Source organism: Haliaeetus leucocephalus, unplaced genomic scaffold (assembly GCF_000737465.1).
Source record: "Haliaeetus leucocephalus isolate CR32 unplaced genomic scaffold, Haliaeetus_leucocephalus-4.0 Scaffold273, whole genome shotgun sequence".
NCBI classification, from domain to species: Eukaryota; Metazoa; Chordata; class Aves; order Accipitriformes; family Accipitridae; genus Haliaeetus; species Haliaeetus leucocephalus.
In genome coordinates, this window is record NW_010972709.1 from 7126444 (window position 1) to 7152532 (window position 26089).

A 26089-nucleotide genomic window follows, 5' to 3' on the forward strand; every position below is an offset into this window, starting at 1 on the left:
AAGGATTTGTCAGCAACTACGTGTATTGGAGACACTAGTATGGATGGCCATTTACACTGCCTTGTGCATCCCAAGTCTTTATTGTGAAGCAGTGTGTTAAAGTCTCAGTGTGAATGCTCTGTTTAGGGGTAAAATAACCTCAGATTAATGTAGATGAGTTTCAGAAGAGTGTCTGGGAGGTTTATGCTATCCCATACTTAAGGCACTTTTCTCCTGAGCATTAAGCATTTTTAGTGCACTCCTAATTTATATACTTTATATCTTTGGTTGAGTCTCTTAGACTGTTTGTTTTGGGGGAAAAAAAAAAGCCATAAGCAAGCAGCAGCAGTGCAACTGGACAGCTTAGCGCATTTTGCATCAACCTGTTGTGCAGTGGTGCGGGGTGGTCCCGGCTGTGCAGAGCTGCAGGCTGAGCAAGTTTTACTCTAGGGAGCAGCAGCCAGGGGCAGACAGCAAACAACCCCTGTAGTTAGCATGGCCGGTACAGCATGACCGCTGTGACTGAATCAGGTATTTGGCTCCCTTCCAGACCGACAGCTAGCTTGTTCACGATAGCTGTTCAACCCTTTTAAAGGCGAGACGTATTTGCAAATACAGAGGCTGATTCACAAGAATCTAACTTGCCGATCTGTGAACGGGGCCAACTCTGCTTATTTCTGCTTTCCATTTGACATGGCTAAAATCGTCTTACTTGCTTTCATGAGACTTTGGCTAAAGCCTTTCATTTACTGGGTCTGCAATTTCTCAGGAAGAGTGTGAGATATTTTCTATTGAATTTGGATCTGAAACCTATACAGACTCAGCCTACTCCTAACCTGAAACTGAACTGTATTTTCTTCCTCCAAACCCAGATTTGATGACATTTCAGCATCACAGACGAGATCTTTTCTTAATGAGAAGGACTGCAGAGCCTATGCAGTGGAAGTCAAATTAACAGGCTTAAAAACAAGGACACAGAGAAGTATCTTCTAATAGGGCATTTCTGTCCAGGGGGACTGGCACTTGCTTTCATTGCATGGTGATAACAAAGCTGTTTGCCTTGTGCTTTTTGGATACCTCAGGCATTCAGTATGCAGCCACAGCTTAGAAAAGCCGTACTTCAAGAAACTTGGTTGATAATTCTTCATTCCCCAACACCAAGAAGCACAGGAACAAAATTAGTCCTGATTGTTAACAAAGATATATCGAGTCACTGATAAGCTCAGCATCCTCCTCGCATCCTGCTGACTGCTTTCATAAACTTCTACTCACTGCCGTCTGCCAAGGTTTTCTGAATGTGTTGTGTATGCAGGAGTAATACACTCTTAAATAAATACCAAATTACTGTGATAATCTTCAGCCTATTTACTAAGGCCACCCTCCTTCAAAGCTGCACACTGAAGGAAGAAGGGGGGATAAACGAGTTGGAGAAGGCAAAGAGCATGCTGTACAGGACAGAAAATGTGTTACAGAAAATCAGGTCCAACTGGGAATCCAGCTTGTTTCCTTACTTCCATCAGCTCATCGCTCGGTGTCTTCAATGGCCAAAATAAAACCATAGGTAAACATGTCGGTACATGCTTGAGTTGAGTCAACAGAGCCATAACTACTACCACATGCCTGACAGTAAGCAATTGAGGCTAAGGTAGCTTATAAATCACTCTACTTACTTATGGGAATAGATATTTTCTTATTTGAGCGGGATTGTAAGTGTTATAAGGACTATGAGCAGAGAAAGATCTCATGTGACAAGAAAAGTTGGTACTGATATAGTTTTAGGAAAAAAAAATCCTACTGCTAATGGAAATCATCATGTTGGATCATAACCTGTGTGTAGTCTGGATCTAAACAGATTAAAGCTCAAAATAGAAGACTAGAAGTAGAAAAATAGCATTCAGGGTAAGCAGCTAAACCCCTTTATTAAGAACAGCTGAAGGTTGTAGGTAGTTTCTATAAAAACCTCTGGTGAAATCCAGGTTGCTAGAAATCTTCAGCCCAGTGTCTGAAGAATACCAGCCAGTGAGAATCTGGAAATCTGAGTCCTTTGGAAGTCATTTGTGCAGTTAAATGCTTAAGTTCCCACCCATCGTCTTCCTGTCCTCACCAACACCTATGGATTTAGCTGCGTAAGGTCTTTAGGATTCAGCCCCCTGTTTGAAGCCGCAGCCTGTCTCAATTCGGGTAAAAATAAACCAACCACGTCTTATTGTCTTTTATGAAGCAGAGCAGCAGCAGCAACATCTGGCAAAACAGACACCAGTGTGTGCTATGTTGCAGCTTTTTCAAGTGGTGCTATCTCACCCTTCCTAAGATGCAGAGAGAAGTTCGTTAACACGTAAGCTCTCCCGTGAAAACCTGACGAGATCTTTTTTGCCTTGCAGTGCTGTAAACTGGGCCGTAACCAAGTCCATCCATGCAGCTGCCTAATAACATTTAATTGCTTTATAATTCAGAAGCAAATCGTGTTGATTTAACTGTGTTATAAAAGAAGGCCTTGCTATTATTTCTTTGCAAAGTGCAAAGCCCTGGCTTGCTTTTTGGAGCATTTACTGTCTTTTTTAATTTTCAAGTTAATAGCTCTTCTGACAAATGTGAAAGAAATGTATTTATGACATTATCATCTCAGTTCTTATATACTTCAGTCTTGGAATGCGTCATCACTTTTTATTCAAGTGTTAGCTTTTGTTGTAAGTTTTCCTCATTCTAGTTGTAATGAAAATTTTAAGAATGTAATGAAAATATAATCCTGATGCTTAATTATGGCATAAGCCTAGTACAGTTTATGCATAACAAAAATGTCAAGGCCCGTATATTGTGCTAGAAGGCCTTACTTTTAAGCAATGCAATTAATTATACTTGAACATCCTAGAGGTTTATTGCTTCAGATAAAAGCATTCTGAGCACCTTCTTTACTTTTACTTCTAGAAGAAAAACAATGTAAAATAAAGATAATTGAAGTATCTTTGACAGACAGGTTGTTTTTTTAAAGAACTGTGTTGCTTTAATGACGAACTTCCTTAAACAAATTTATGAGAAACTACTTTGCATACAAAATTTTGGTTTATGTCAGCCTAGGTCATAATTTACTTTATTCTGTGCCTTTAAATATACCATTGTACATTTACATTGGTGATCTGGATGCCAGTTTAATTATCTAATGTCAGCTTCTATAAGACTGATAAAACTATTAAAACAGAAATTCGGTGCTAGGGTGGAATGGTGCTACTAAAATTGAAAAATAGTGCTTTAGTTCTGTCAGCAATACTGGCACTGCTAAATTTCCTTCCCATATAAAAGGTGTTTGGTGTAAGTATTGTTGAATGGAAGCCCATGACCATGTTATGAAGATGTACAGAGCTACATCTGAGGGCTGTGCCTTCAAGAATTGTACTAAGCTGGCTATTTTATTGCGGTTAGGATTTTGACACTAATTTGATTGACTGCTGTATGCATCTCCTGGAAGAGGAAAAAAAAAAAATCCATTAAAATGTTACACTTAAATAAAAGCCCCCAGCAAATTGCTTGCTGCAGAGAGCTGTTTGCATGAGAAAGAAGCAAGGACGTAAGAAGCTTTGTCAAACTAGGGGCATATGTTTTCTTGATAAAATGTGTAATTCTCTGCTTCTCATTGTGCATTTTAGTCATCATGTCTAGCTATAAGAAACTCACACTGATTTTTATCAGTTTGATTTAAAAACAATGCATTTTTCCAACAGCCAGATTTAGTAATAGTTTCTTATGGGGCAGCTTTTATTTTATTTAATCAATGATATTGATTTCCCTTTAAATATAAAGATTGCACAGTTCAACACTGGATGCAACAACAGTATTTTAAAGATGAAGTGACTGCCTGGTTTGTTAAGGTCTCTTCTCAATAAATCCCCCTTTGTTTAACAATTTTGTTTAGAATGAATCTTCAAGAATTAGTAGGTTTTGATCCTTAATAGTGAAAGCTTTATTATATGTTAAAACAAAGGTCTTAGTGTTCAAGGCCCCCTATACACATTCTGGATTATTTTTTCATATTAACTTTTATTTAAGTAAAATACCATTGTATAGATTTAATTTTGTGCGCACATCAGCAAGTCCTAATCTTCACCTCTTTACCCTGAGTTGCAATTTGTCGTCATCTTGGGCTCGCTGGGTGTGCAAACACTTCTCAGAGTGACTAAGGGTTATGGAATCTGGCTCGTTACTATGTGTATAAATAACAGACATTGGGATGAGGGAGTGTGGCTCCTGCCGGGCCAGGCTGGACCGAGTGCTGGGGCACCAGCATCCTCCTGGGGAGCAGCTGGGGGTGCAGGCTGCTGGGGGCATGGCGTTGCGATCACCAGTGGAATACAACACTCTTAAAACAACTGCTTTTTGACAATAAATTTTTGATGCTTTTGCTTTGATCCCCCCTTTTCCTGGCTATTTGAGAGAAACACCTATTGCATTCTGTTGTCAGGTGTTTTGTTTTATAAAAGCTATGGTCTGGAATTCCTGGGCTGCTTTGGATTTGCCTCTCCTATTCTTTTAAAATATTCCCTCTTTCCTTCTTTCTATTTTTCAGGGAATGATGAACAATTAAAAGCCTATGATCAACTAAGAACAATTAAGAGCTCCTCCTTGTCTCACTTTTCTAAGTCTTTCCCACAGAAGACGTTGGAGAAAAAGGTCTAGAGGAAGCAAGCTCCAAAAAACTCCAAACCTGTCCTCTTATTATCTGTTAAGTGTTTTCATTCAGAGTGTTTAAAAATATTAATAAGTAAGAATGCATTCTGAGCCAGCCCTAGTTCCTCATCCCTTTTTTGCTTTCTGCCAAGTTTTTCCTGTAGTAAAAGAAGACAAAAAAACTCCAAAAACCCAAAAAATCTTTACACTCTCCTTGTTTCACTTTGTTAAAACTTTCTTTAAAAGAATGTAAGAAATGTTAGATAGTGGTAGTGGTGAGGGGAATCTGTTCCCCAAATAACTCCCATTTTCCCATGTAAGAAATTGAAAGGACCCAAGTTTTTAATTCAAATTATTAGACTGGAATCCAGCTGAAAGAAGAATGCCTATTTCATTCTGGATTGAAACTTTTGAGAAACGTTTAATGGAAAATTTCTAAGTGGATTTTGAGCACCAAAAAGAATTATAGGAAAATGAAAGCAAAGCATTCGACCATCTGTAGCATGAAATGTTGAAGTCTGATCTTTTTATGCTTTCTGTAAAGAAAGGCTGACGTCTCCTGAGGTGTTTCTCAGTTTCTGCTGTTCACTGCTTCTGTGTGCTGCTTTTACCTGAGCGCAGAAATCTGGAAAGCTGGTGAGGCTCATTGTTGAAAACATTAATATTTATTAAATGCAATTAATGCTTTTGCACACTGTTTACACCTAATAGAAAAGATCTGTAAGCTTGCCACAGTGTGTGAAATGCATTTATTTATAGTATCCAAAAATATCCTAATTTCTTTCCCAGCTACTCTACATAGTCAGCACCAGAAAAAAAGAAACCAAAAAGCCCCTTCCCAAAACTCTTGAATAAAGTTCACTCCTGTAGAGAGGGGTGGGTTAACTGGGAATGCAGAGACACAAAATCCTTGCACTGGTGCTATGCAAAGGGGTAAAATTCATGACAGGAGAATTAAGAGGAAAACTATAGTACGAGTTGAACTAATATATCGGAAATTATGCTGCTACATGTCATGGAACATTTAAACTCCAAATGATACTTCTAACATAAAAACCCCCGCATGAACCAAACTATCTATTTCTGACAGAGTAAGATCCTAACAAATTATCATGGCAACATGAATTACTGAATATTTTTGCTGGAGATAAGACAGGACAGGTACAGAGGCTGGTCTGCAAGTTATCATCCTTTCCCTTGTAGATATTTGTCTTTGCTCAATATGCTTTCTCCCAGTCCTTTTGCTCCAAGTTGTCCTATAGAGCTGAGCTGATTATATTCATCTGAGAATCACTAAAAAAAGCCGTCAGCAAGACGTGAAGTGGGAGTTGGAAATGTTATCTCTCCATACTCCTGGATTTGAGAATATCTTCAAGAGGATGACCGTGAGCGAGGGCTGCACTTTTGGTCCCAGTTATCATGAAACACACACAGTGATGACAGGAGACTTACAGGATGAATGGCATATACTTATTTGAACAATTAAGCATGTCTCTCTTCACATTTAGCGTTCTGCCCATTTTTATGAATTCAGTGAAGCTACACAGATTTATACCACCTGGAGACTGGGAACATACACTGTTGTACAGTCTCAGCTAAGAGAGCAAGATCCTGTAGCTCAGGAGCTTCTCTAGCTCTCAGTTCATGCTCCTGGCTTCACGTCTTTCCACTTTGTCCTCAGACCCTCAAAATTGTCTTTCCAACACCATCAAACCCTATTAGTATTGCCTCTATAGCATAACACGTTTCATATCCTATAATGCAATAAAAGTCAGCTGGTCTACATTTGACATCTGAATTGTATTAAGAAAGGAAAATCATTATAAAACGAATATGGTGAGAATCCAGTACTCTGGACGATACCCTACTGAAGGCTGCTCATGTGCCACTGAAGCCAAGGAGAAAGAAAGGACATCATAAGTGCCATAAAGGGTTTTTTTTTTCCACAGTCACAGTGCTGGAATATGAGCAAATTCTTATTTACTTTGTTCAGTGCTACAATTAGTGAAAATCAAAGTGTCTGCAGCTGCATTTTATACTGTAAATTATTAGGTAATTAACCTTAATGCACCCTGCTCAGAATCTCCAGCTTTCCAACATAGCTGAGAGCATCTTTCAAATGCAACAATACATATGACTGCATCACTGCTTAATTATAAATAAAATGAGCCTCTAATGCAATGTGAGGGATTTGGATGGTGCTAATGGAGAGTGTGCAGGAGGAAGAGGGAAAAAAGAGAGATAGAGAGAATGAAATCGTCTTTCATCAGAGCAGGAAGACAAAGATTCATATCACAAAGATGCAAATAAAAGAGCATCCAACCAAAGGATGCTTTACTTGCACACTGATTCATTTTATTATGTTTATTGTCTTCCACAAGGGATTGTGTTTGTTCTCTTTAACAACCAAAAATGTTTTATGTTTATAAAAACAGGGATAATAAATGAATAAAGCAGATTACCTATAAATAAAACTGAGATTGTTGGAATCTATATCAGGGCTACCCATTTCTGGTTTTATGGCAGAAGTGGGCCCTAGCAATGTCAGGGACCGTAAGACCAAAACCAATGCTTTCACTTGTATTTTCAGAGTGACAGCTAATGTGATTAGCTTGCAAGGCTCGATAGGGGATCTTGCCTCCCAACAGATGGAGTTTGCACAAAGCAGCCAGGACCACTTAGACTTCCCACAGTAACAGAGTGCTGCTGCACTCCTGGAGCTCTAAATATTTTCCACCTAAGTATACCAACTGTGTTCAACAGGAGTAAGACAGTATGAATTCTAACTACTGGAACATGTAGATACTTGTATTAAATGAAATATTATCCTCTATGTTTGAGGACATGTAGGGGAGAGAGCTTTTACATTGCTGCTGGCTATAGAAACTTGATTTAGGTTTGAGGCCCTGAAGCTGCAGAACCAACTCTCTACCCTGCACACCAGAAAGCTCAGGCAGGACAGCTTAAGGCAGCTTCACTGGCAGCAAATTTTCCCCCTCCTGGGACAAGATGAGGTTTGTCCTCTAGACGGTTTCCCTTTGCATTTCCCACCTGTGATATCTGGAGTGCTGGATAAGACTGGTGATGCAGAATAACCCAGAAGGGATGTATAACATCCACAGGACAAAAGTGTTGCAGGTGAGGTTAGATGAGCTCTAGATTAGGCAGCAAATCACTGTCAGAGGCACTGTCCAGGAGAGCAGACCCACATTCTCTTACTGCAATCAATGTACCTTGTCTTAGACGTGTGCTCCACCCTATGAAAAATCTTATCTGCTTTTGTCAAAAATGTGTGTGCTACCTTTTGGCTTCAGCCTTGCAGCTGCAGCTGTTAGCAGAAAGTAGCTAAATTACAATTTACTCCCAAAACAATATTGATACGAGAAATGCATTATTTTCACAGTGAGTGAAATTGCTGTGATGTTGTATTTGTATGAAAAAAAAAGAGAAGGAAAAAAGGAAAAGGACACATCTAGTAACGTATTGCTGGTTATGTGACTGTTTCAAAAAAGCAGCTCTGGGTTGTTTTTGTATCATCTGAAAGAGGAGGAAGGAGGAACAGGTCTGACGACACAAATGAGATCTGTCATTAAATTGCAGCATTAAAATAATACTTCAAGATTTCTGTGTGCACAAAAAGAACTGAAAGGGCTATTTGTCTCTTCGTGGGTGTGAATAACTCCTATTGACATTAATGTGATAGGTTTGATTTATGTTGAGCACAGCTCAAGGGATGAGGTTCGTTTATGCCGAGTAAAAGAGGTGAAGCTTATTGGAGGAATATGAATAATCTGAAAGAAGCTTTTAAGTTTAGCAGAAACCTTCAACTCCTGTGTGCTGTTAGCAATGACGTGCTGTATTAGCTCTCCAAAGCTGAGTGAGGACTGCAGACTTCTTAAAACAAGGGAGTTGTGGCTGCAGTTCCCCCACTGTGAGAGTATGTATGTATGCAAGTGTCAACACAAGAGTACAGGGCTACAAGAAAATAGAAGGAAACAAGCCTTTATACAGCGGATTATTCATCTCCTGTATTGCAGCTTTCTATCGTATAGTGGCACATAACATGACTGCAAATATTGCACAGTCCATGCTTCAAAAATACACTAAATAACATTTATAGAATTGTCAGCACTGAGAAACAGAAAGGATTGGCGATAAAACTCAAGGCTGTTGGATGTGGCTCTGCCCTCTACACGGATGATGTTGCAGAGGGTGCTCTACATGGCAACAAGAGGAATGCAGGCTGGTGCCCGGGTACCAAATAACAGAGAGGATGAAGGCTCCCATTTTCAGTGGGAATTTTCTTTGAAGTTCCAGGAATGTTTTGACCTAAAACAAGCACTGTTGGAAGGGGAGAGGGAGAAGTGACATGGAGTTTTGCCAGTTCAGGCAAACAAGCAAACCCACTACAACCTTGCAGGGTCTCTTACGGCTAAATATGAAGTGGTAATTTTCCTCTGTCTTTCCAGTTGTCACTAAAAAGCCAAACCCAACAAGCAGAAACACCTTGTTAATCACAACTTTAAAAATGGCTGTTACAAACCAGCTGTTTCTCTAAAAGCTGAGCAGCATAGGTCAGATCCAGACACTGTCCAGAGCTTTTCATCAGAAGGCAAGGAAGAAGGAAAGAGGCTTTTTCCTTGTGATCTTGATCCAGAGTCAGCTGGATTTTTGCTCTGCATAAAAGAAGGTATGAGACATGATTTCCCCTCTCCTGGCTCTTCCTCAGAGGCTCAGCATCATCCTCAGTATCAAACACAGCATCGACCCACCTCTGAGGGGAGCAACTTTGTCCACCTATCTGCTCCACACAAAATAGTTCTATTTCTGGAACTGCTGCACTAAGACCAACAGCTAATATTTCATTTAGAGGTAAACAGGCAGATATTTACAACTGCCAGGCTACGCAGCTCTAACAGTCATGTCATTTTACATCCATGGAATATCTGAACCTGATTTTCCCTAATTACAGGTCATTGACTTTTACCACATGTAAAGGTAACAGATTTTTTCCATCCCTTTGTTTGCTTGCAAATGAGGTGTGGCTAAAAATGTCCATATTCATGAATGACAGTTCAGCAGAAATGTATAATATTTTATATAAATGACAAATTACAAATCATTAGAAGTGGTAGTATCCTCCCTGCAAAACAAGGAGCACAGTAACCCTCACCAAGATGAGTCATACAGAAAAAAGAAGCTACAGAACTTTGAAAAGAAAACATACAAATTCCTGAGAATAATCACCGTTTCATGTTTGCTTATAATTATAATTTAATTACAAACCCAATTTTGCAACAATTTTTTAAAGTAGGTAGTTAGCATTAAAGTACTTTATATGCAATTATCTGCTATTGAGCTTCCTCATTATACAGCAATTGCTACATAAATTTTCCTGTTGTTTAAGCATATTTTTTGCCATTTGCAGATTTCACTTGTAATCTAATAATACAAACCATTTGATCCTAGATCAACGGTCATGTGTTACATGCTAGTTTCCAAGAAATGGTTGTTAAATATTTGATATAATACGTATTGACAGAGAAGCTCTTCTTATTCTTTCCTCTTACAGGCAAATTGACAAATAGCAAAATCTTCGATATTGTAATAGTCTTGCCCACTCCCATAACCATCCATCTTAAAAAAAAAATCTATTTAAGAAATCAGAGGTTCACCCCATCTGAGGTCCCCTACTCTTGAGTTAAATTTCTATCCCAGCTGAGAACAGGGGAATCCTGGATTAAAGACAGAGGCAGATTGGAACAAATGATCTTGATTTCATGTGCTTCCCAACCGGTGCAAACCACTGAACTGACTTCAGCAGAACCAGGGCAATTTATGTCATTTGAGGATCTGTCACCTAACTTCTAGAAAGGAAATAAATTTCTGCCTCACAGGTTGAACAACCGAGCCTCCAAAGTCAGCAGCAGGTATCCCTTTGGGAGAAACATTGCCTTCTTGTGGTGCAGATGATGTTCTGGTAGGTAACGTAGTGGATTCAGTATGTAGAAAAGGACTATACATTTCATGTGAGCTCTGTAAGAATAATATTGCGTAAGGACTTTCCCATGATTACATTTTGACTCACAATATGACAGAGGAAACTATTTCATTTGAGCAGAGAGAAAGAGGAACGTGGATTTTTCTCATCAGGCTTTCCTGAGAAATCTCTGAGTTTTTTATTGTGTATATGGTAGTACCTTTGGACAATTTTAGAAAATGGCATGAGGTGCATCTTCTGGGGAAAAGGAGGAAGACATGCTTTCACAAAGAAAATCAGAACATATCAAGGTATAAGCATCTGGGGATAGTTGTAAGCACATTTTAAAATTAGGTGACTTTTGCCTAAACCTGCCACATTGTGGTCTACAGTTCTGGAAGCTACAGTGGAGTTGGTAGGGCCCTGAGCCGTGCCAGCCAGCGCAAGGCTGTCGGGAGGTACCTGAGCTGCACTAGACTACGGAGAAATTCCTCACACCTTTCCAGGCGTTCAGCTGGGCTGGGAGAGGCGTTTGGCGAGGCTCCCAGACATGTCTGCAGTTCTGTGGGAAGACCCAGGTAACCTGCGACAACAGATGATGCCAAATCAATTATATTTGCAAGCAGAGAACAGCAGGGAGAAGGGAAGGATTGGGTTTCCATGTGGCTTATGCTCTTCAGGTTTCCTTCTCTAAACTGTCATGCAGAGTGATCTAACAGTATTGCAAAGGCTAAAAGAAATTGATTTAGCCATTAAAAAAAATAAGAAGAGCTCTCGGTGCTGTATCAGCTGTAGCTGGAAGGAAAGTTCAGGCTGGCACTAGAAAATTTAATAAATTGTTAAGAGTCCACAGAGAAGATGAACTTACAAAAACTCAGTGTCTGATCTATTTTAGTATTTTTGGAGAGCAGCACAGTGCTCATCTCCTGAAGTACCAGCAAAGTATTCGGAGAGATTTTTATACAACCATAGTTCTTTGGCAAGATGATTAATACTGATGATACAGTTCTATAATTCTCTTTAATCCAACCTATGAAAGGCACGATTATCGCGGTCCCAGACCGAACTGCATCTTTTGACTTCCTAGACCAGAGCTGGAATTGCTCCTAAATTCCACTGGGATAAATCAGAGAGCAAATCTTTAAGTTTTGAATGAAAATGCTCTCTGTTCAGTATGTTTGCATTTAGTAGAAGTAAAATGAACTCATGAACATACTAAGCTGGGGTAAATCAACCTCAATGAATAATATGTAAATCTTTGAAATGAGCGTCCCACTCAGTTTTTATATCTATTTACACTGATACATTAATTAATACTAAGTTATTTGTAATCATAGTGATTTGATGCAAAACTTATAAGTATTCTGAAAAAGGCAAAAATACTAAATAAAAAGAGAAGAACATTTTCCAGTAGCCTGAACTATTTTCTATTAATTATTTCACTTGAACGTAAAACATTGCACAAATCTAGCTAGCTAAGGAATTAACAGCTGGTAAATAGACATACATTCTTCTTACACCAGGAAAAAATATGTAGTTGTTATATAGCATCTATATTCCAAAAGCCATAGTAACACCCAAATAAACTTCACTGCCATATTAGTAAACATAGAAATGGTATGCTAACAGCATTATAAAATATTCCTAGATGAATTCTGAGCAGGTAGGATGCAAATCAGTAAGAGTCAGTGGGTCCCTCATTTCTTACGTACTTGAGTCACACTTGAGAATGGAATATAAGCAGAGATTTCTTCCGCTCCTGCATCTTTAGACACTTTTAATGCTTTCCACTCCAAAAAGCCCCGAAGAAAAAAGCTCTGTCCTTTGTATTTCCCATCGTGAACACAAATGGTCTTCCCTTGGATTGATAACTTATTGATACAATTACCTTGCTATCTTGTGAAGCCGTGTCAGCTGAGTTCATTTAAACAATGCTGTTCACTAAATCCCTCTGATCTCAGAGAGAAAACCGGGCTTGAAGAAATTAGAAGGTAGCAAAAGCATCTAAATTAGAGAGAGCAGCTGATCTGTGGATGACGAATGCCCACTCCTCCAGGTCCTCCTGGTTGTCTGAATAAATGACCACCACGGGGTTTTTGCTTCAGGAATAGCTCCAGCCATTTTATAATCACGTACTACAGATTTATGAGACAGAATAATATGGTTGATACGATCATCTTCCCATAGCTTTGTTCTCTCATATTTAAAAGCACAGCTCAACACTTTCCAGGGATGAAAGACAGAAGATATATAGAACAAAATACAGGAATCTTAAAGGTGTGAACTAATATTGCATATATCACAGAACAGTCACTGGACTCAGATTAGATAATTCAAGAGACTGATCTTCATGAAGTTAAGCTAGGAAGTTCATAAAATGCATCTGTAATTGCTTTCCTAAACTGATTAAGCAATTCCCATGTCTATGCATCCCAATCAGGTAATTGCAGACCTAAATATCCATTTGCATATTTTCTGTCACCCAATTGACATACGCCATTACCATGCATGGAAACTAGGAACGTTATTTTGCATCCTAACAGTCTGAGAATCAAACCTCTAGGTCTTTTTCTTATCTAACTTTTGTAATACATTTCACATTGTTATATTTAAAGTGGATGTTAGCCATTCCTCATTCAGAACAAATAATGTAAGTTTTTGACTGTAAACTGAGATAATGCGTCAGTTTCTGGAGGGGTTTTAGATAAGTATCTCATGTAATTAATAAAGCTAAAAGAACACACACTGATCCGGTTACTTCTTGTCCGGCATTGATAACAGTAAAATATAAAGTTTGTGAGGAAAATCGAATATTTATGTAGGAAATTAATAGAAAAATAATAGAATACAACTTTCCTTGTTTCTCATTCTTTTCATGTCTATCACCTTCTCTTCCTCTACTGCCCACTTTTATTTGGCTTTATTGGCCCCTTTTTTTTACTGAATTAATTATTAATTATCTGTTTGCTTTATCACCTAAGGCCTCAACCGCACCTGCCCCAAACTGCCTGCAGACAGAAAGCAGGTGGTGGTTTTGGAACACGATTTGGAAGCAGAACTGCTGTCCTCAAGGTAAGCTTTTACTCCATCCCATGTGAGCATTAAATCTTTATCTCTTTTTGAAATGTGAATAGCTTCAACAGGGAGCGTGGAACGAGCACTGGCCTGGGAACAAGGGCACGTTCCTTGGGGCTCTGTCTCGGCTCCCCAGGCAGAGGGTGGAACCGAGCTGGGTGAGTGTGCTCCATCCAAAATGAACTGTGGCCCTGCTTCCCCTTGTTGATTACAGTGAAAAATTGACCCTTGCTCCCTTTTAAGGAAAAAAAAGGAAGGCCTTTTATAAGACAATTCCTTAAGGTGATGATAGAGTAACAAGTTGTGCAAGTGCTGGCCATTCTCTTCTCAGCCAGCACTGGCAACTCCCTTACTAATGTACTGCACCTTATGAGAGTTACTCTGAGCTGTTTTGTGTCTCTGTGCCCTGCACGGCAGAGGAATGCATGCACAAATCCACAGGGGACGGGCACCGACAGACCAGATGCTGTGATGCTTTGTGGTGCCAATGCCCAATGTGGATGTAGGTATTTTTAGTCTTTTCAAAAGCAGTAAGGAGAATTGCTCTTCTCTGAAATTATTCAGGTAGTTCAAGATGCAGATAAAAATGACACTGTGTTTTCTGGCCTCCAGGAAAAGATCCAAATTTGAGATCCTGATCCAAAAGTGTTGTTAAGGTGTTGTAGGTGTTACTGAGTTTTAGCATCACCCACCACACGCATAGGCAGGAGTCAGGTTCCCACCCTGTCCATCATCAGCCTAATGCACAAGACTCTGAACTACCATCAACCAAAGCTGCAGGAGATTTTTATACATTTTTAATTTTACCAAGTCAGACTTTATGGATAGAAAAAACAAATAGCATCATCTTTAAAGGGGTCTATATCTCTGAGACAGGAAATGCATAAGCCACACTGGTGTTAATGGAAGTAGAACGCATGCATGCATAGTAGAATGAACACATTAAGTGCTGTTAATCATCACTTAAACATAGAAATCTCTTTGAATAAGAACAGTGCTGGCAGCTCCCCCGACAGGATGCAGAGCCAGAAATGTCTTTCACTTTTTAATGATTTCTGAAATTATGTTATATTTTTATGGATTAAACTCTTAGAAGGTATGAACTGACAAAAACTGCATTAACTGCTATGGAGTAGTGCCAGTTCATTCCTTAAGGCAATCTGTCTCCATATAAGAACAAGAGGTAAGATTAAATATAGTTAATATGAGAGAATAACTTTTTTTTAGGTTTGTTAAAAGTACACACATTTTCTCGCCATTTTCATGAGAAAGTAGCCTTTTGTGGTAAAATAACTTAGAAACTTTTTTTAAGAGTTGATTTTATTATATCAAAATGATATAGAATTAAGATTGCTCAAAAATATCTTTCGTATCTTCCAAAGTAGCTGCCATCTTGTTCTTCTTCGGACAGAAAAATTCCTATGGACATTTACAACTTTCCAAAGGTCCATTTCATTGAAAATAGCCTACTTAATCCAAAATTAACCTTATGAACCACAGACAAGAAGCATCACAGATCTAGTGGTTATAGTAACTGAGAGCTGCATATAAAGAGGAAACCTCTCAAGCCAGTGCAAGAGGAACAGCACCTTTGTAACTGTTAGCAGCCTTTAATTCTCTCCAAAGCCATGCCCCAATATATGAATTTATGCTTATCAATCCTTTTGCACCATAGAGAATCCTTATGTGAACAAGTGCAGGGGTGACACTACGCTTCGGATCCAGTGACCAGCATCAGACACCAAGAGTACATACTGGTTCAAATAGGTTGTTGACATCCCACCCCACATTAATGTCCTTCGAAAAGCTGGAGTTTTCAACGTACCTATGGTGATGGTTAGCAAAAATTCAGAGTTGGTAGGTCCAGTCACAGGTTTTCCATGGATTCATTTGTCAAGTATTATTTCTCATCAAGGCCGAAAGTATGGAGACTGAGTTAACTTTGGCATCTTGCCTATGTCCATGCCGCAATCTGGTTCACACAGCTTAGTAGAAAAGGACATTCTTGAAAAACCCACAGAACTGCTCTTAAAAATGCTTTTTTTAGTAGTCTACTTATCTACTGGACATGTACTTTCTCCTGGTTTCTCAACAGTTCCTGGCTAGTCATTAGGAAAAGTCCTGGAAAGGCACAAGACACAATCCACAGAACTATTCATCTAGCTGAGCCTGCATCTTGTTTGCTCTTGAACTGTTTCGGGGTGGCTTATTGTAATATGTGACAGCAAAATAACTTTGGTGCCTAGCCTATGTTTTCAAACCAAAGAAGTTATACTATTTTGCTATATTAATTATACTCTTCTGGGTGAAAAGGTGATACTGTAATTAATTTATTCTTACTAAAATGTGAAAGTCCAACTTACGCAGACCTTTCAGACTTATTTGTCCATATTTGAAGTTCTCTAAACTTAAAATCATTAATGTGGTCAATGTTAATTGATTCAAACACTGCCGAAAGAGAATAAAAATTTTGGTCTTCTGAAAAATTGATGTCATCTGGAAGCATCAATTGCCACTGAAGGAAATACATTCCCAAATAAAACATTTGATTCAGCCTTACCACAGCTTGCCAAGTTGAGAGCTAGCTCCTTCCAGATGAAATATTTCTGTATTCTGTGACATGTTATCAACCTCCAGCTCTTTGAATGAAGTTCAAATCAGACTGAGACTTTGTCAAACATGGAGAAATAAATGGAGTTTCAAACTCAGCCTTTCTAATCCAGCCCTGGACTTGTCACTGCCAGTGCTCAATGCTGCCACTTCCTCCTCCAAGTCAAATTGTCTCATCTCTAGTCTCAGAGGCTGCTTTTCTTTGAGGTCAATCCATATTCAGAGCATAGCTGGGCACCTTATAGGACTTTAATAATCATCGATGGCTTTTGAGGAAAAAATACAGCCTTAATGAGCTCTTGGTTTTTTTCACTTAAAAGATAAGCTTAGCTACAAGGTTTTATATGCAGAGAGAGTAAATAATTTTTGTGTTCCTTTTCCTCCGATGCCTTTAGTGATCCTCACGAGCGGAGCCCTGCCAGGGCCGCTGCTGTGATTCTGTGTCTCCAGCAATATGAGATGAACATACCTTTGATACACTTACTGTTTGGAGCATGCTTTATTGCTAGTCTGCACTGTGTATTTGCTTGCCAGAGAAGTTATAACACAACTGGGAGCACCAGATTGACTGTTTTATGAGCAACCAGAATTCAAATATGGTTCCGTTCCGTTGGGCTACTAAGGAAAGAAAGAGAACAAAATGCCTGCTGGAGGGGAGAGCCAGCATTTCTTGTCTTATACAATCCATTTATTTCTGTATCATTTGTAGGAGGTATTTTAAAAGGACAAATATTTTTAAAGCCATAGCCAGTATTTTATTGCATTCTCATAAATTATTTAGTGCCTCAAATCAAATGCTTTACCCTACTACTTTACAAAAAATATGCAGAACACAGCTATATATCATCTGTAAAAATGTCACCCACTATTAGTTTCTTCTATTAAAATGCATCTTTATTACCTACTGTAATTATAAGAAATTTAGGCTGGTTCATATATTTCCCAAGGTGTGGAAATTAACAGCATCTTATTTTTCCAGTAGACAGCAATGCAATGTGCCTTTCTCACGGCTAAGTCTATCATTATATACTAAGACTAACCAGTGATGTCAAATACAGAATATAATTTTAATGAGATTCTTCTAATTTTATTATTAATGGCTTGAATGATCACAGCAAATTCCAGATGATGTGTGGTAGTAACTGCTTTTCTGGTTCAGATATGAACCATTACTTAGCCTAAGAATTTCTTGCAGCTCAACTGTGATTATATATATGGAAGCAGAGAAAATAGTACTTCTATTAGAATTAGTGACAAGCTGGCATAAGTCATTGGGACACAGGAGCGGAGATTGCTCATATGAGTAAAAGCTTTCTGGATTGAGTCCTAAATCTTTAGGATGAAATTCTGGCCCCACTGAAGTCAAGAGCTGATCCAAATTGTGCCTACATAACACAAAGCAGCTTCTCACAAAGAAGATATTTATTTGAAACCTCCTTTGTTTAAAAGTCTATGTGCATTTTATCAACTCCATGGAACGGATTGAAGAGAAAAAAGATTTTTAAAAATTAAACTACTAAACTTTAAAACTTTTCTGGACCTCATGCAAAGAGAGGTTAATATAAATAAAACAAGACCACAGTAACTCTGAATTTTGTATTGTAATAAAATGACTTTCACTGTGTTCACAAGCCTGAGGCCAAACACTACTCTCAGTGATGTAACTAGGAATCCTTTCAATATGCTTAAAAGGTACTGACCAGGACCTAGACTCATATTTTTCATGGGACAAATCTGATCAAAAAACCTGTTTTTAAACCTACGATTAGACACGACTATCATGGAGCTGTCCCCTGATAATCTAAAAATATTTATGGGAGTTCTGCCTCCTGTGCTAGTACTGCAGAAGCACCCTAAAAAAAGTTCTCAAACTTTTTCATTTAAAAAATGCTTGGATTTTTTTTTTTTTTTTGACTTTGATGTTGCCATATTTGCCTGCTGTTGCTTCAGTAGCAACAATGTCCCTGAGCGGATGGTGTTCAAAGAGTCTGACACGCTTGTGCAAGCATTCAGGGATCGCTCAGGACCACCGTGCAGCTCATCCTGGCCTGCAGCGCAGGGGGAGGAGGAACATTGCCCGCATCCCTGCTGGGTCTGACTGCTTCATGAATATTTAACGTAGGAGGAAGGGACAGGAGGAGTCTATAACATCTGACCTAAGCCTAAATAAAGCCACAGATAGTTGTTGAACTAATATTAGTGTCTTATCACCCTGACTGCACCTGTGTATTGCTCTACTGTCTAGTAAACACTTTGTGAGTCAGACATGTAGGTACACTGGGATCCCATTTTTGATGTCTCAGATATGGGTCTCATTGCCAGGTATCCCAGAGAGATCCACACCCAACCAGAGCTCCCACTGGGCTTGATCGCTGAGAGATGGGAGTGCAACTGGGTGGAGGTGGGAAGTCTTTCTCCAGGACATGAGCCAGAGAGATGGGAGAGGCAAAGCCTGTTAGACCAGCAGACCTTTAAATGAACGAGGGACCAGACCATGTACCAAAACAGAATCGCCTGGTTAGTATCCAGAGAGGAATCTGACTGCAGCTCTGACAATTTTCTAAGTCCTTAATTACTTAAATGATTACTTGGTGATTAATTCGATTAATTCAATCCATCTGAAATCAAGGTGCTATACTCTAATTTTTTTTTCCTGGACTACAACTGAGCTGCAATAGATTCTTCCACTTTGCATTTCTAACTCATAGCATTTAACTTAACAGAGAGAAGCAAAAGTCACGTGAAAGCAAATCAGCTATAGCCCTGATTTCCTTTTTCACTTTTTCAGCTACAGAGAAAAAGATGTTGCTAATCAACAGGAAATGCAATTTTGACTGTGTGAAAACTGCCTTTTGCAACTCCAGGCAATTATAACAAGTCTATTGAAACATTTGCACTCTTATGGTACTGCTGAAACGCTGATATTTTTCAAATTACACACTAGATACAAATACTGTATTGAGTAGCCTTTTCCTAGTACCTTGGGATGGACTATTATACCCTTATCCTTGCTGAATAGGTATTTTCTCCAAGAGCAATGGTATTGACTTCAGAGGTGCTATTTGCACTATCAAGTTTTAAGAAACTCAAAAAATCACCCTGAAACTATTTTCTCGCCTTGGTTTCAGCTGGCTTTTAGGCAGAACTGAGAAAGGGCCCAGGATCATAACACCCAGAACAGTATCTAGAGCTCCCTCAGCTTTTGCCTTTGCTAATTCAGAAAGTATTTCAGTCAGCAAAACCTAATTTTTTTCACTTTTCTGAAGTCAGTATGAAAGTTTTCACATTGGCCTAGCAATTGAACTTCCTTGGCTGTGATACAGTGGGTACTAGAAACTGGTGCTGGGCTGGTTTTCAGCGCTGGGGGTACTAGCACAGGTCATGCTGTAGGCAGTAAGAAGCAGGAGGAAGCCTGTGGTTGCCATGCTCTGACACACCAGCACCGAGAGAAGCAGCAAACCTCCTCCTGCTTTGCCCACAAAACAGTCTCTTTAGGCCCAAAACTGTGGGAGCAAAAGCTGCACTGCTTTTCTCCCTGTGAATAAATTCCCTGCTTTTAAAAAAGCTCATTTCCAATGTGATTAATTTTAAGAATATGCTCAACTCCCATTGCATTCAGTAAATGCTAAGTGCATATTCATGGCTTTCTGGATAAAGACGGACTTTACCACCACCTAAGAGCTATGATTCACAACTTTGCTAAATTAGAGGATTTCCCACAATCTCACTGCCAATCTCACTCCAAGTTCAACGAGCACCAAATTCAGCAATGCTTTTGCATGCAAGTGCACACACTGCTCGGTGAACACACATCAGCTGCTGTTACATTTCCCAGCTATGAATCACATGTGTTAAAGTGAATGCTTGGTTCATCCTACTGATTGGGCTGCTAGGTTATTGGTATTGGAATAGGATAGTATTTCTTATAGATGATTAAAACGATGTGATTAGGCTGGGAATGAGAACCAGAAACAGGACCTGAAGTGCTGTACTCAAAGTTTACGGGATTAAGTTTAATGGGATATCTCTCACAGAAGGCAGAGGCTCTTTGGAGTATGCTGGGGGAAGCAGCCCATCCAGCTCAGGTGTGAAGGTCCACAAACAGGTAACAAATCACTAGCAGAACCGCTGGTGGACAGACAAGCAACGTGCACCAGTGTGCAGCCACCATACACATAGTGTCTGTCCTTGATGTTCTCTGTCCAAAAATACCATTTGGGTTTTACCACTCAATTTTTTATTCACAGAAAAGCATATGCAAGCTGTACTGGTTTCTGGTTCAGAAGTGTAATACAGGCCTGGTTTGGGCAGCAAAACTATGGTGTTTTTTCCCAGTATGTAACAAGTGGTATTTGATTTCAGAATACCCTTTCAATTAAAGGAATACTTGGATATAACCCAGAATCTTATAATACAATTCAGGACTCCTTAATCCTCCCTAAGTTCTTTTTTCTGGCTTTTTCCAAAAATTGTTTTAGTCTCTTTTCTTGTATTTTCCCTTTAATTTTCAGTCTTATTCATTTTTATTCTGATTAAGCTCTGAAAAGCCTTTCTTCATATCATATTCAGATTGATAATTAGTTTGAAGGTATTCGTCAGCCTACAATAGCTTTTGTTATTGTGCAGTTTTTATAAAAAATAATTAAAATATTGCTACCTCCTCACTCCTGAAAAGCCTGTAATCCAGCTTCCACAGATAACAGGGAATAAGGTGTGAGTTCTGCTTTTATCTCTTTTGTGCCTTGGACTCCAGAATAAAAAGATGTATAGATTTATATATAAATATCTGTTTAGTAAAACACTGACACAGATTTAACAGAAAACAAGGGTAATTCTAATTGCATCCACTTAAACTATGACGGTTAATACTAACTTCCTTTCTTATGTTTCCATGGTCATAAATGGGTAATCCAAGAAGGATACAAATGTTTTCTCCCAGTGTGTTAGTGTTAGTGCCAGGTTATTTGACCTTCCCTTGGATTGCTAAATTTGGTAATCCACCAGTCTCATATATAGTGGCTCAGATATTCTTTTGTATGCATTTACTGCCTTACCACAGCTTGCCAGAAGACTCTTACCAAGGTAGATACTAAAGCTGTTCAGGTCAGTGTGAGGAGGCCAATGTGAGCACTGATTCAGTAGGGTTAGATGAAACCCTGTGAATATCAATCAATGCCTACCACCTTCTAAATCCCTTTATATGCTGCCATGCACACAGTTCCAATTGACTCTCTCATAAGTGATACTCCTCACAGGCACAGGATGAGGATTTGGTATTTTTTTGATAGAAAGTACTAATACAGAAGCAGATGGTAGAGGAGGGGGAAAGTATCAAGAAAGATTATTGAGTTTTTATCTTGCAATCTGCCAATAATCATGGATTGGTGCCCTGGGACGAATACAGTGAAAGAAACCAGGAAGAGCAATCAGAATAGCAGGTGAAGTCAGACCTGTGAAAGCAGAAGGGATAAAAGGAAATTAAAAAAAAGCTTTCCCCTCCTCTACCTAACAGTTTAGGAATTGACTTTTTACTCTTTCATTAGGGAAAAGACATAGGAAAAAACAATTTGCAGTTAATTTTCCTCCTAGCAAGCTTTAAAAAAGCTTCCAACAGCCTTTCATTTCGTCAGCTTTATGAATAAACAGTCAAGTGTTGCTTCGTCCTTGTTTCATACAGCTCCTGTGGTTAATGCTGAGGACCCAGCTCTGCTCCTGAGAAGATGCCTACACTACACGCCACGTGCACCATGCTCCTGCTCTGCCAAGTTGTCCAAGTACTGGTGGACACTGAAGCTCCCTCCATGCACTTCGATTTTGTCCCAAGGGGAGGAAGAGCTGTACAAACAGGTTCCCTCTCCTCATCCCTGCACGGGGGAGGCCACAAGGCAAGACTGCCGCACGGAGCCCAGGGGGCTGCAGCTTAGATACCAACAAGTCGATCCACTTGTAGGTGTTAATGAAAGAATCTGACTCATAGGAAGCTAAGAAAAAAAGAGCCTGTAGATTTCATCCTTCCCAATGCTTGCACAGAAATTCAGAGCCTGCTATGATCACGTAGTAAGGAAACTTGTTTGAAAGTAATTATTGCCTGGCCTCTTGAAAGATCAGGGAATAAGATGGAGAAATATGCTGTAGCTCTGAACATAGAATTTTCTTTGGCTCTTATAAAACATAACTTCAAAGGACTTGGGATGTGCTCTAAATCTGGAATGGGGGGGTCTGTGTTTTTCCCTTCATGACAAGCAGCTTCTTAAATCCAGCCTGAACGAGAGAAAATGAGAAAAATAGGCAGGTTGCTGAGCACAAGAACTAATGAATTCTAATTCCTATGGATTTGTGTTGCCTGATTAACTAATTCTGCCTGAATTCTACTAAGGTTTCCTGTCATCTGCATTTACCGGTTTCTGCATGTAGTTACTATCTCCCAAGTTAGCTCTATTGATACGTATTGATTCCCTGCAATATTTTCTAGCATAGACAAACCCCCAGAGCCTGGTGTTGCTACATTTACAGAGGAGTCCTGAGCAGCCTGGCTTTACCCAGCCTCTCCTAAGTCCCTATCAATAGAGATTTCTGAATGCTAACAACTAAAGCAATCCACTGTCTCTTCCTTCCCTCCAATCCCAGCGGCCAAAGCCTTGAACAGTCCCCAGACTCACTGGTTAAGGACCTTACCTAGCCTCAGGTGTTTCTCCTGATTGATGCCTGGTGTGTTTAGAGTTTCAAAGCTGTTTTCTCCCAGGTCACAAATTCCTCCCTGTTGATTTTTGGAACTTGGGAAGTTGCACACCCCCAGTAAAGCTTTTTCAGCATTTTGAACCTTTAAGTGTTTATAATGCTGCTGGCTGGTGCAGATTCTCTGGTGTCTTATAAGCTGCAAACTCCCACTGCAGCTTTTCTCACTTGGTTGTTTGCCTGAGAAAACTGAAATCAAACAATGGGAATTTTTAGAAAGGAACACAGAAGGACAGATGTACATGCATAAACCTCCCACCCACCCCCAAAACATGAGGATTTCCTTAGGGAACCAGGCTAAAAATGAGAGAAAATATCCCTAAGAAAACTCCCAGTGTTTGTATATCTCTGCAAAAGACTATGCTGCCTTGAATACAAAATGGATGTCTACCTCGAAAGCTAGAGGATTCCTTAGAGATTTAAAGGTATAACATACAGTGAAGGAATTTGTAGTAGTTATCCGGCTCAATACAGCATTCAAGCATTTTTGGCAGAATGAGCTTTTCTATTTCTGCTATAAAAGCCATTGGAGAGCAGAACAATCCTTTAGCAAATGTCAGCAGCAAAAAATATATATTCCAGTTTTTATTAAGCTACCCTGTGCTAATCTGGTTTAGACACTGGTTTCAAATTGTGTAGCCAGAGTCTTTTTTTCGTGTTGAGAATGGGTTGATTTGACATGCCAGGTGCAGAAATGCCTTTTGCATACTCAGACACAGTCTGAATCTCTGCCAGCACTTAAAGAAGGTCCTGCTGAGACCATGCTACAGAAAACTGCTTCTGAAGCTGAAGAGTTTCTCCTCCACAGCTCATACAGATGGTTAGGGCTTATCTACTTGACTTGTCAGCACCAGGTACTGTCAGTTGTGCACTCACCTGGAGTTTCTCAAGGATCAGTAAAGGTTGATTGACTATCTGGCTCACGACTGAGTACACAAGGAAAATTCTTGACAATATTACCCCACTACCATCTCGTTCCCTCTTTTGATGCGTGTGCATTGTTTTCAGGAAAAGGGGTTTTTGTGCCAACACGCACAGTTGGCAGCAGGCGAGAAGCCTCCTCTCTACTGTGTTGGCAGCAAATTAGCTGGAGATCACAGCCTCCACGGAGCCAAGCAGTCGGCTCAAAGAGAGTGGGACCGTACTCCCTGGGAAGCTGGCATAGGTAAAAATGGCAAGGGGTCCCTACTTCTGTATAGTTTAATAATTAAATCTGGGAGGTCTTGATGAAAAAGCTTGTGACGCTTCCTTTTCCCACCAGGGAGGATGATGATGGGAGGAGCTCAGAGGCATGATGGGGGTGCCTGGCGCTCCTCCCTAACCGGCCCATTTGCTCTCTATGTGACACTGGGCAAACTGTGAGGGACAAGACCTTTGTGCAGCTCTGAGGCTTACCATCTGTGGCTCTTCATATAGATCAGATAGTTTGGCACATTGCTATAGCTGCCAGTCCAATAAATCTCCCCCACTGTGAATATGCTAGACTTTACTAAAAGATTCGCAGAAATAACTGTATGGTTTCACAACTGAATGCATGAAACAGTCATTCCAAGTAGTCAATACACAGAATGTTTTTTAAAAAAGTATCAGCCCAAAGCAATGATTTTGGAAATAAATGTAAAAAATCTTTAGGTTCTGTCAGATTAGTTTACGCTGTGATAGCAGGCATTTCTCAAATGCACCAAAGAATGCCAACTATGACGCAATCTGACTAATTATAATTACTTATGATATTTTGCAAAATCAGAGACATCTAAGAAAATAAAATCCACCCATTTGCTGGTTGCAGTATTCCCCCAGTACTATTTTTAAAAACTGAAGAATGGCCCCAGACAACAACCAACCAGCCAAGAACAGACACTCCTAAATGACAGTACTTTTGGAAGCCCCCATCCTCACCTTTCACCCTAACTTTTAAAAAATATTTATTTGCATAAAGTTTTCATTCCAACTTTAATACCTATAATCGGGAGACCACGATGTATTGCCAAGACCTGTGTGTATCTCCAGAGCCTGCTTGCCATGCAGAGTGAGATGCAGTAGTTGTAGGTATGCAGCACCAAGCCTGCAGATAATTGTATTCTGTGTCTGTGATATGCTTACTGCATACATGTAGATTAAAACTCATTATAATTAGTGCTCTGTATACTTGGTTTGTAGCCCAGCTCAGGGGAATTGTTCATACTCAACAAGGCAATTATTTTGTATATTTGGTAATGTTGAGTCCTTATCTTGGGATGGAGAAGCAGCACATCAATGTATTTGTGTGTATAAGCACCTTGGGCAGGGATGATGCAACCCATGAATGATTTGCAGGTTCTCAGCAGTTCAAAAGCAGTTCCCATGCTTGGTTTACAGCTTATGATGGCATGCAGGACTGTGCTGTGCAAGAGGCTGGTAAGCATCCTGAATTTCTGGCTAAGATAGAAAATAGCAGGGGCTGCTGCTGCTGACACTGCCTGGGACCCAACTACCACTCTGTCCTGGTCCCATCCCTCAGTGGGAAAAGAGAGTCTCACAAGAAACTTTTGTTCCCTGCATATGAGTCGCTTGTGTTCCCCTTAAGCTGTCTGAAGCACAGGGGCTGTATTTTGTCAGCTGTCACCTATTACTATATGTGAGTCCATAGCACCAGGAAAGTAGGTACCCTGATAAGTGGATTTTCAGATGTGCCAGGGTCTGGCACCCAGGGCAATTCATCGAGAATTAGCTTTCTACTCTGCTAGTAGCCAATGTTTGCCCATCAAAGTCTGTGTATCTTTAGTTACCTAAATGCCCTTGTGCCTCTCAGTCCTGTTCTTTCTTCAAAATCAGTCATTTTTTCCTGCCTAGGGACTAAACAGAGAAATTCAGACTTTATATTACAAGCGTCCAACAGTCAAATACTTGAAAGTCCTGTACAAAACCACACATGACACAGACAGATTTTCAAAGGCTTTGATTTTAGGCCATTTCCAAAATCCCAGGTTCACATACATTGGGTTTTAATTTATTTTATTTTCTCTTGGATAAATCAGAAACTCTGACATTGGGGTCAGTGGAATAGTAATG